Source organism: Monodon monoceros, unplaced genomic scaffold (assembly GCF_005190385.1).
Source record: "Monodon monoceros isolate NGI ecotype Baffin Bay Population unplaced genomic scaffold, NGI_Narwhal_1 Super_Scaffold_21, whole genome shotgun sequence".
Classification (NCBI taxonomy): Eukaryota; Metazoa; Chordata; class Mammalia; order Artiodactyla; family Monodontidae; genus Monodon; species Monodon monoceros.
The window spans coordinates 155,834,795-155,846,064 of record NW_021703778.1 but is presented as its reverse complement, the minus strand read 5'-3'; the positions used below and the strand labels follow the sequence as shown (position 1 = coordinate 155,846,064).

Here is an 11,270-nt window from a genome sequence, read left to right as displayed (position 1 = left end):
GTCAGAGCTTAAAAGCATCCCTGCATTCTTGTTTTTAGAATAATGCTTGTAATGTGGGGAAACAAGGTTCAAACTGCAAAAAAATAAGATTAAGAAGACCAAGCGTTGCTTAATAAATTGGCAGGCATGTCCACGTGCAAGGGATTAACGTAGCTTCTGCAAACTTGGCAGTATATGCACTTAATGTCTGTTTGTTTCTTACACACACACACACACACACACAACACACCATTATGCACCAGGCCTGAGAAGGTTCCATACTAGTAGCCGTTTTATGGAGTCTTCAGAACACCTGCTGAATATACTGAGGCATTTTCTCATATGCTCTTGAGAAGCCTTAAGTAGGAAAAACAATTCTTATAACATGTCCTGTGAAATGTTTGTAGTCCCAATTAGCAGCCACTGGAGTGATTTACAGACCTTGGAAATGTTTGCTTGTCAATGCTTTAAATGAAACATATTATCCAAGGTTTGCCCCAGTCTACCCGTAGGAGCTGGAGTTTGTGTCATGTTTGATTCATTCTCCTTGGTTTACTACAACAGAACACTTAACAGGTGGATAGAAAATAAAACAGCTTGTGTCAGAAGAATAAATTATGTCATCAAGACCTGGGCATTATTTAATAGTCACATATTTATATGTGGCCTGTTCTAGCAAAAGTTCTAAAACTAGTTATGGCTCCCAGCAGGGAAGATCAATTTGCAATTCACAAATCACTTATGTTACACTTTTGTTGTAAAAAATGATAATTTGTTGGTTTAAATAAAATCTTTTTTTTCCACAAATATTTTTTTAAACTGAAGTATAGTTGATTAACACTATTGTGTTAGTTTCAGATACAGCAAAGTGATTCAGTTATATATATATACATATACATATATATATATATATATATATATATATATATATATATATATACACACATATATATATGTTGTTTTTCAGATTCTTTTCCCTTACAGGTTATTACAAAATATTGGGTAGAGTTCCTCGTGCTGTAGAATAGGTCCTTGTTGTTTATCTATGTTTTAATTTAATTTAATTTAATTTTTTTAACATCTTTACTGGAGTAAAATTGCTTTACAATGGTATGTTAGTTTCTGCTGTATAACAAAGTGAATCAGCTGTACATATACATATATCCTCATATCTCCTCCCTCTTGCATCTCCCTCCCACCCTCCCTAATCCACCCCTCTAGGGTGGACACAAAGCACCAAGCTGATCTCCCTGTGCTATGTGGCTGCTTCCCACTAGCTATCTATTTTACGTTTGGTAGTGGATATATGTCCATGACACACTCTCACTTTGTCACATCTTACCCTTCCCCCTCCCCGTGTCCTCAAGTCCATTCTCTATGTCTGTGCCTTTATTCCTGTCCTGCCCCTAGGTTCTTCAGAACCATTTTTTTTTAGTTTCCATATATATGTGTTAGCATATGGTATTTGTTTTTCTCTTTCTGACTGACTTCACTCTGTATGACATCCACCTCACTGCAAATAACTCAATTTCATTTCTTTTTATGGCTGAGTAATATTCCATTGTATACATGTGCCACATTCTCTTTATCCATTCATCTGTCGATGGACACTTATGTTGCTTCCATGTCCTGACTATTGTAAATAGAGCTGCAGTGAACATTGTGGTACATGACTCTTTTGAATTATGGTTTTCTCAAGGTATATTCCTCAGTAGTGGGATTGCTGGGTCGTATGGTAGTTCTATTTTTAGTTTTTTAAGGACCCTCCATACTGTTCTCCATAGTGACTGTACAAATATGGAATGCTTCACAAATTTGCGTGTCATCCTTGCACAGGAGACATGCTAATCTTCTATCATTCCAATTTTAGTATATGTGCTGCCGAAGCAAGCACTAAATAAAATCTTTTATTTCAAGTATGGATGCTGGTGTTTGAGAGTATCAGTGCTCTTAGCCACTGACAGAACATACAGAGTATAAAATGTTGAGGTTTTATGAAATGTTCTTGCATTAGCACGATTTTATAAAACTGGATTCTATGATTTAAATAAAAAGGAATGTATGGATTTTATATTATATCCTAAAGAGGGTGCTAAACTGTTAATACACCAGTTAGTCTTCCTTCATGAAACATTAGCCAGTATTGAATGCTCATCTTTGGCTTACTGTCTGCATCCTTTTTTTGTCAGAGTCAGAGATACATTTGTGGGAATGCCTTGACATGATTTTAAAGGTAACCTGCCTAGATGATTTTTTTTCCAGCCAAAATAATACCTTTACTTTATTATTTTTCTTATTGAAGTAGAGTTGATTTACAATGTTGTGTCAATCTCTGCTGTACAGCAAAGTGACTCAGTTCTCCATATATATAAATATATGTATGTTCTTTTCATATTTCCATTATGGTTTATCCCAGGAGATTGGATATAGTTCCCTGTGCTATCCAGTAGGACATTGTTTATCCATTCTAGATGTGTTTAATAAGTTAGAAGGCAGTGTAGAGAGCTCAGGATTTGGAGTAGGAGCTCTGTACCCATGCTGCCATTCTTTTTCCACTTTTTACCTTACAAGTGGCTGTGAGATTTCAAGGAAATAATTTATGCAAAATAGCTCCAATGACATCTGGAACAGAGGATAGCTCTGTATCCATAGATCTGATTCAATTTTTGAAAATAATGTCTGCTGTGTGTGCTCTCACTCTGCTAAGTGAGATTAAAATTTTTCCCTTTTTAATTTTCTCAGAAAATGTTCCCTGATGTTTGTGTATTTGGATACCACAAATGCACATGGGTGGACACATACACATGTGATTCATTTTGTTGAAATTATAAACTCTCTAGAGTTCTGTTTCCTAACCTAATCTGATCACTGATTGGGTTGTATTGCATTGTCCCTAAAGGTCCTCCATAGCTCTTTGATGGTTATTTTATGTGTTAACTTGACTGGGCTGAGAGATGCCCAGATAGCTGGTAAAACGTTATTTTTGGGTGTATCTATGAGGATGTTTCTGGAAAAAGATTAGCATTTGAATCATAGACAGTAAAGAGATCCATCTCACCAATGCAGGTGGGCATTATCCAATCCAATGAGGGCCTGAATAGAACAAAAATGTGGAGGAAGGGAAAATTCGCTGTCTCTGTTTGAGTTGGGATAACCAGCTTCTCTTGCCCTCAGATATCAGTGTTCCTGGTTTTGGAGCCTTTGGACTCAAACTGGGACTTACAACACTAGACCCCCTGGTTCCTATTAAGCCTTCAGGTTTGAACTAGAAGTACAACACCAGCATACCTGGGCCTCCAGTTTGCAGATGGCAGATCATGGGACTTCTCAGCCTCCGTAAATAGGTCGATTTCTTATAATCTCTCTCTCTTCCTCTCCTCTCTCTCTCTCTCTCTCTCTCTCTATATATATATATATATATATATATGGCACATATCATTGGTCTGGTTTCTGGAGAAACATGACTTACCACAAGCTATAAAAGTCTATTATGATTCTAAAAGAAAATCTCTGTGAATGTGTTTAAAAAAAACAGAGAAAGAAAATTATTTCAGGATAGGTGGTGTGAAGGAGGTAGGAGGTGGAGGGCTAAGAGTAGGTAAGTTAAATCAGCTTTACAGGAGCTGATATAGTATCTACCTTGTTAACTTTTCATTAATAATATCTAGCACATATTATGCACTTGAAGTTTGTTGAATGCATCCATTCACGCCTAAGTGGATGAATGAATTGGTAGATGGAAAAATATGACAAAATTCAGTTTAAGGAGACACAGATCAATTGAAACAAGATTGTGAGAGTAGTGACCGAGAACACGACCTATGATGTTATTAAGGCCTGAGTTCGAATCTTAACTTTGATAATTATCAGCTATGGGATTCTGGACAAGTAACCAATTCCTTGAGTCAAATTTTGTCCTTATAATAATTCTAGGTAGTGGGTATTACTATCTTTTCCCATGATGAGGACAATGAGACAGGTAAAACACTCTGTACCTGCCTCACAGTAAGCAGTGTGATGATGAGGGTGAAGATTATAGCTTAAGAGCAATATATAATATGTATGAATTTGTATAGTGTCTATTCTTCAGTTATTACCTTCAGCCTATTATAGAAATTTGCCCAACAAACTTGTATTTCTCTCATGGATCACTTAAACGAAAGGCAGTGTGACCATGTGACAGACTCATTTTGATCTCCAGCTTGGTTATAGTAGTTTGCTTGCCAGCTTATGTAGTTTAAAGCTTACATTAGTTATCTTTTTCTGCTACTAATACCTCCAAAACGTAATGGCTTAAGACAAAAAAAAAACTTTATTATCTCCTGATTCTGTGTATCCTCTGGGCAATTCTTTTGGTCTGGGCTAAGTCATGCCATCTTTCTGGGCAGACGATGATTGGGCTTATTAGTCTAGCATGTTCTCTTTCACAGGTGAGAAGTTGGCATGATGTCACCTTGGACCACAGCAATGACTTGACTAGGTGTCTTTCATTATCCAGCAAGCTATCTTGGGCTTATTTCCATGGTTGTGGTTACAGAGTTCAAAGAGAGAGCAAATCCCAATGTAGAAGCACTTTCAAGTTCTACTTTTGCTATTTTTTTCTAATGACTTCTTGGACAAAGCAAGTCACATGGCCAAGTCCAGATTTAGAGAGTAGAAAAATACATAAGCTTCACCATTAGCTTGGAGGAGTTGCAAGATCAAGGGTATTATCCATACAGGTGTTGGAGGAATTTGTAGTCATTGTAACCATTGTAGTACTGCAATCTACCACACTCTGTTGAATGTGGTACTCACTATTCACTGCTAAAACTGACCATAATCCCCTTCAAAATCGACTGTTCTATGCCTTCAGCATCCATGAATACAGTGGCTTGCTCATGGTAGTTGCTGATTACTTTTAACTGAGAAAGGAAGAATCTAAGCTTCATCTAGTCATTCTTCCTTTATAATTCAGTTTTAATTAAAATACTTAACTTTTATTAACTTTAAGGTACAAAATATGAGTCTTATTTAAGTACATAGAAAGACTGTTGTGTAGAAAAAGGCATTACTTTTATTTTAAAAGGCTTGACATTTGCTCTCTAACAAGTCATTTAAACTCACTGCATCTGGTTGCAAAATAAAAATGGGAACTAATTTGATTTTTCTCCCCTGTGAGACAAATGAGACAATATATGCGAGAATTGCAGTGTGTTAACTGTTATAATGTGAGACAAAATATCTTAATAATATATAAGCAAACAAGCAATGTCTTTGAATTTAATTGTTTTAAAAATGAAACCTTGTTTATCTAGTTTTCTACCTCCATGTGCATTTAAAGGCTTGTAATAAAAGCCAGCTACCTTTTGATTAATTGCATAATAAATATGGAGCCAGTATGTATCAGACACAGTTTAGGTACATAGTCAACAGTTTTACTAGCATGAATTTTCCTTGAGTCTTCTAATTTTTTTGTTCTCTGGGGACTTAAAAGAAGCATCAATGTAACATTGATTCTTAACTAAGGTGAATTTGCCCCCCCAGGGTACAGTTGACAATGACTAGAAACATTTTTGGTTATTGTAACTTGGAGAGGTTGAGCACAGGCAACTAGTGAGTAGAGGTCAGAGATGCAGGGGACGCGGGTTCGTGCCCCGGTCCGGGAGGATCCCACATGCCGCGGAGTGGCTGGGCCCGTGAGCCGTGGCCGCTGAGCCTGCGCGTCTGGAGCCTGTGCTCCGCAACGGGAGAGGCCACAACAGTGAGAGGCCCGCGCACCGCAAAAAAAACCCAAAAACAAACAAACAAAAAACAGAGATGCTGCTAAACATCCTACAATGCAGAGTGGTCCCTCCAACTCCCCAATAAAGAGTTACTCAGCCCAGTATGTCAGTAGTGCCAAGGCTGAGAAACCCTGCTTAACTGAGTGAAGAATTTACTGTGAGGTCATGATTTTATAGAGAAAGCAGTTGATGGTGAGCATGATGATGGCAGTGTTACAGAGGACAAGACGGAGAGAGGCTTCTTTTCTATTCCTCCTCTCCAGAAGTGTCTACCCTTCCACAAAGGACAGGATGGTAAGGAGCAATCTCAAATCTTTTTATCCATTGAGTGAACTCTGCCCTTCTGGTACTTCCCAGTGCTCACTTATTATCTCAGTGGTCTTCTCCCTGTCCAGCTTTACACTAGCATTTTCTTACTGTTGTTTTCTGGAAGCATTATCTGACTGGGGCTTTAAAATTGATGAGGTACCGTCAGCAATTTCCATTTTTATTAAGGGAGCAGAGGCGAGGTGGAGTTGAGTTCTGGAGTATGTTTGCGAGGTGTTTGTTTTGACTGTCTGGTGGCTGCATACCAGCCTGAGGGAGTCACAAATGTCACTGCTGTGCAATGGTATAATTTTCCTGCCGCTCCAGAGAGTCTTCTGTGTTAATCTCCTGGCATGTCTGGCGACTTTCAAAATAGAAGTTAAAGGCAATTCCATGGAGCAGTGAAAAAAGATTCAAGGTCCCCGTTCGTATTTGTGAGGACAGAGAAAATTGCTATGTGCAGTTGGCCCTTTTCATTATTGAGAACATAGAGCAGCTCGGCTTTCACCAGGGCTAATTGATTTTCACAGCTGGTGCAAGAAAGTCTAAGGATGGTATGAAACTTAAAAAGTCCCTTTGTCCAGACACTGAAGCTCATGGGTTCTGCACGGACTTAAAATTTGGGCTTCAAGAAGAGATGCTGAAATCTTCCGAAATAACCTTGGGTACCAACTGGAAAAGAGTTACTTGTTCATAGAATGCATGGTGTGAGTGGGTTATGGCCTGCCATATGGCATCCCTTCAAGTTCATTATTTTCCCTTTACATTAATTATGTTATGTGGCACAAACCTGATTCCACCCCTGGTACCAAGTAATTCCCCCATTTAATATGACATATTAGATGATGTTGATGCCTGCCTTTGCCTTATGGATGATAGAAGACACTACCTACTGACTAGAGGTCAGTATCATAGGTGTCTGCATCATAGGCTTTTTGTTTTCTAACTGAATTTCTCTACTTTATGGGCTAATTGGTTTATGTATTCCTTATTATGAAAAGCTGGAAAGGCAGTGGGAATCTGAGGCAGAGCTTCTATACAGAAACAACAAAGCAAGGATGTAGTTGCTAGAACTGGGATAAAAGGGGAAGATTTGATCACACGTAATGTCAGTGTCCTAATGGCCTGAGCATCTTAGGAGAGGTAGCACAGTGCAGTAAAAAGCATGGGCATCAGGTCAGATCATTCTGGCTTCCATTCTGAATTTGGCCACTGAGAAGTCAAGGGATCTCAGATGAGTTCCGTTAGTTAGGGTTGTGAGATATAAAATGAATGTAAAAGGGCCAGGGATGTCATAGCCCTCAGCATGCTCTCTTCTTCCTCTTCCAATTGCCTCCCTGGAAGTTAGGTTCAAAGCCTGAGTCTTGCTCATCAAAGCCTACTTGATGTTGAGTCTTGAACCATGATGGAGACCTTCTTGTATTTTCGGCAACAACAGAATTGGTCTTGTATTTTGGGATGCAACTGGAGGATGTGTATAAAACACAAGAAGTTGTGGGCAAATACATCACTAAATCCAGTAAAGACTATTATCTGAAGCAGCAGTCAACAAGCGTTTGACCAGGGTCCACTTATACAGAGGCAGAGAACCAGTTGCCTTTCTTCCACATATTTTCACCTTCTCTTTGAAAAAAAATAACTTGATGACATGTAGTTTAAAAGGAAAAAAAGTAAACTATTTCTTGTGGCACATGAGCATTGCATACGATTTACTTCATAAACTAAAGAAAATGTTTAGTTATGTACTGTTATGCTAGATGACAATGTTCATAAAATTACCTACACATTAGACTTGACTCCATATTAAAGTTATTTAAAATCACACTTTTTTGGCAAGGTATCCCCAACAAAGTATAAACTCATAAGCACCCTGGGTGTTGACAGGTAGTAAATTTATATCTACTTTGATATACAAACATATATAAGGAATAAGAGTGGGGGATATTTGCAGTGCATACCGTCTTAAAGTCTAGTTATTGGAAAAAATAGTGATCAAAAATAGTGATGACTCAAATATTTATCAGTACACAATTTAGTGTTGTCTATGGACTCACAATAAGCAAAATTAATAGTGATAATGCTGAAGGAAGGTTATTTTTAAATTAAAAGGAAAAATATCAATAATTGAACTCCACATATTGCTAATGTGTATTGACAGGAAACATTCTTATTGAAAATTGCCAACTTGTAAAACTTTATGGATATGCTTGCATCGTAGGAACTTTATAGCATTGTGCAGCAGACAGAATTAATAGTAAAATACTAGTTGTAGTTGCTATTAAACTGCACTGATGCAGCTGTGCCTATTTTGCAGTGAGACCCCAAATGCTTCCTTATTTGGTATCCCTGTTAAGTAACTATGATATCCTCTCATTTTCCTTTAAAATACTTTAATACTTCAGATAAAATTACATATTAAAGTTGTATAACTTCCTATAGTTAATTGTCAGGTGAAAGTCTTAAAAATAGTAGAATCTGCACAGAATTGTAACAATTACATTTTTAGCTATTATGATTCAGATATTTTTGGTATACTTTTGTGCTATCCACTTTGTTTCATTCATTTACAATTAAACTCATAACTTAAGAATTATTGACATGTTGTTTATATAAATACTTTAAAAACTGAAACTGCTTAATTTAGTCAAAATGTAAATTTGACTTTTCTAACTACAAACTCAGAGCATATTGTTCAGATGTTCCCAGTTCCATTTCAGTTCCATTTGGCTTTAAAAAGAAAGAGAATTGGGCTTCCCTGGTGGCACAGTGGTTGAGACTTCGCCTGCTGATGCAGGGGACACGAGTTCGTGCCCCGGTCCGGGAAGATCCCACATGCCGCGGAGCAGCTAGGCCCGTGACCCATGGCCGCTGAGCCTGCGTGTCCGGAGCCTGTGCTCTGCAGCGGGAGAGGCCACAACAGTGAGAGAGGCCCGCGTACCCCACCCCCCAGAAAAAGAAAGAGAATTCACACCTGATAAACCAAGCAGTGAAATCCAGACATATTCAACTTGTATAATTAGACTCTATAATCTAAATAGGCAATGTCTAAATTGATACATTAATGTAATTTATCACTATAAGTATTTGTTGAATTGCATAGAAATCTATCCTTGAGGGGCTGCTAATTGTACCTGTTCCATTATGGAAATACATTCTGATATTTTTATTTGATTTCATAGGTTAATCCACTTTCTCCATTTTTTAAAGAATTTTATATATTTTAAGTAGGAAATATTTGAAGATAATATCATATTCTTGACTTTTTTCATTAAAGAAATGCCTAGCCCCTTGTGTTCAGAATGAATCCTTGTTAGATATGTTTTCTGAGTCTGGGGTATATTTGTGCTCTGTGGCTCCTTATCCTTTGAGACCAGGGAACAAAATGTTTTCTGAATACGAATAGGATTGCAGCCAACCTAATGTGACTGAGACTTTATCTTGAATCTCAGCTCAAATCCTTCCCATTGGTAATGGCCACTTCTGGAGGCTTCTGTAAATGTCCTATTAATAAACCAAATGTCTCTTTAAAAATTGCAGACTTTGCTCTTTACTAGTCCCTGCATGTACTCCTTACTGAAAATCCTGGCAGTATTCATTCACAATATTTACCAACAGACATCAAAAATAAAAGAAGTGAATTAACTTATTACTCTGTTCCAACTCTTACACTCTTGCCACTATTGATACAATTTACAGTGGATACTTTCTTTCAGCCTTTTCTAGATTCGGATCTAGACCCTCGACTTGAATTTGAAGAGGCTGCCACAGCAGAATCACCTTTGTTTGTTTTAACTTTATCTGTCCTCTTTTGAGTTTTTGTCTTGAAACAGCGTTTTAAGAAATAGTAACTAAACAATGGTGGGAGAGGACACTATTTTTTTCCCACTGACATTTACTTTCTGCCTTTTTTTAGTCATGTATTCATTTATTCAATAAACATGTGTTGAGTATCAGCTATGTTCTAGGCACTTTGGATACACGAATGAACAGTTGCCTTCATAGAACTTACTTTCTAAAGGGGCCTGACAGACAAAAGGTATCAAACATCATACATAAGTAAATTAAATAACTTGTACAGTGATAATACTGCAGGAAAAGAGAAAGTAGAACAGAGTAAAGGACAAGAGTGTTGGACAGGTGAAGGAGGGGTAGGTTACACCATTAAATAATACATGGTCAGAGCAGGGATTAAAAAATAACTTAATGGAGATGAGGAAATTTGCTAAGTAAATAACTGGCAGACGTGGGACTTAGGATGAGAGAGTAGCAAGTGCAAAATCCCGACAGTTAAATCTGCCTTTAACTTTCATTAACTTCCACTGATTTACTCCATAAGCATTCATTGCCCACCTAAGAGACTGCAACTCTGTAAAACTGACCTCAAGAAAAGGAGAAACACTGTACACATAGAAGATAAAATACTTAATTTCAGATAGAACAAAATTAAAATAACTTGGAGAAGGCAGCATGGCACTGAGGAAATTATGTCCATAATATCACTGTTCATTGCTACATCCACCAGTTCCTAAGACAGTTCTTGGTACTTAGAAGTACTTAATAAATATTTGTGAAATTAAATATTAAATGATCTGTTATGTAAGATCCTTCATGATCCGGCCCCAACCCAATTTTATTTATTCTATAAAATGCCCTAGATCCCAAAATAATTTATTTTTAATTTCCTTCTTTATTTCTGCTTTAGGCAGTAAATTTAAACTTCTACTTTCTTTTTCTCTTCTGTAAGATAGAGATGATGTTAATAATATTATATATCTTGAAGAGTTCTCATAAAAGTGAAATAATTTACTACATTTATGGTACTTAAAATTTTCCTGGCCCATAAGTAATGCTACATAAGCTTTGACTCTCATTACTCTTTGTTTCTCCTTGTAGAACTTAAAGTTATGTAAGTATTTGACTGTGGTATTTCTGTCTCCTCCATGGGTTGTTTACAGTTTGAGGGCAGTTTCTAGATCAGAATTTAGGTCATAATTCAACTATGTATTCAACATAGTATCTTGAAAATAGTAGTGATTCAATACAGGAAGAAGGCTTATAGTATACATGTGTACATCCATCAGAACACCCACTGAAGTATCACTTCACTAGAGACTCGTCTGTAAAAGTCCTGTTTATCCATTCACTTATTCAGCAAAGGTACAGGCAATGGGAGTTGTTTGCCATATTCATTATTAGAACTGTCTTCATTGTGTTATTCTA

The 11,270-nt window shown here is 37.1% G+C and overlaps 1 non-coding gene across 1 annotated transcript; it reads right to left on the bottom strand.

Annotated features, from left to right (window-relative positions):
* Positions 1 to 1,770: 1,770 nt before the first annotated feature.
* Positions 1,771 to 1,873, bottom strand: LOC114905266. The gene has a single exon (XR_003796125.1). It is a non-coding gene; the product is annotated as a U6 spliceosomal RNA (small nuclear RNA).
* Positions 1,874 to 11,270: the final 9,397 nt, after the last annotated feature.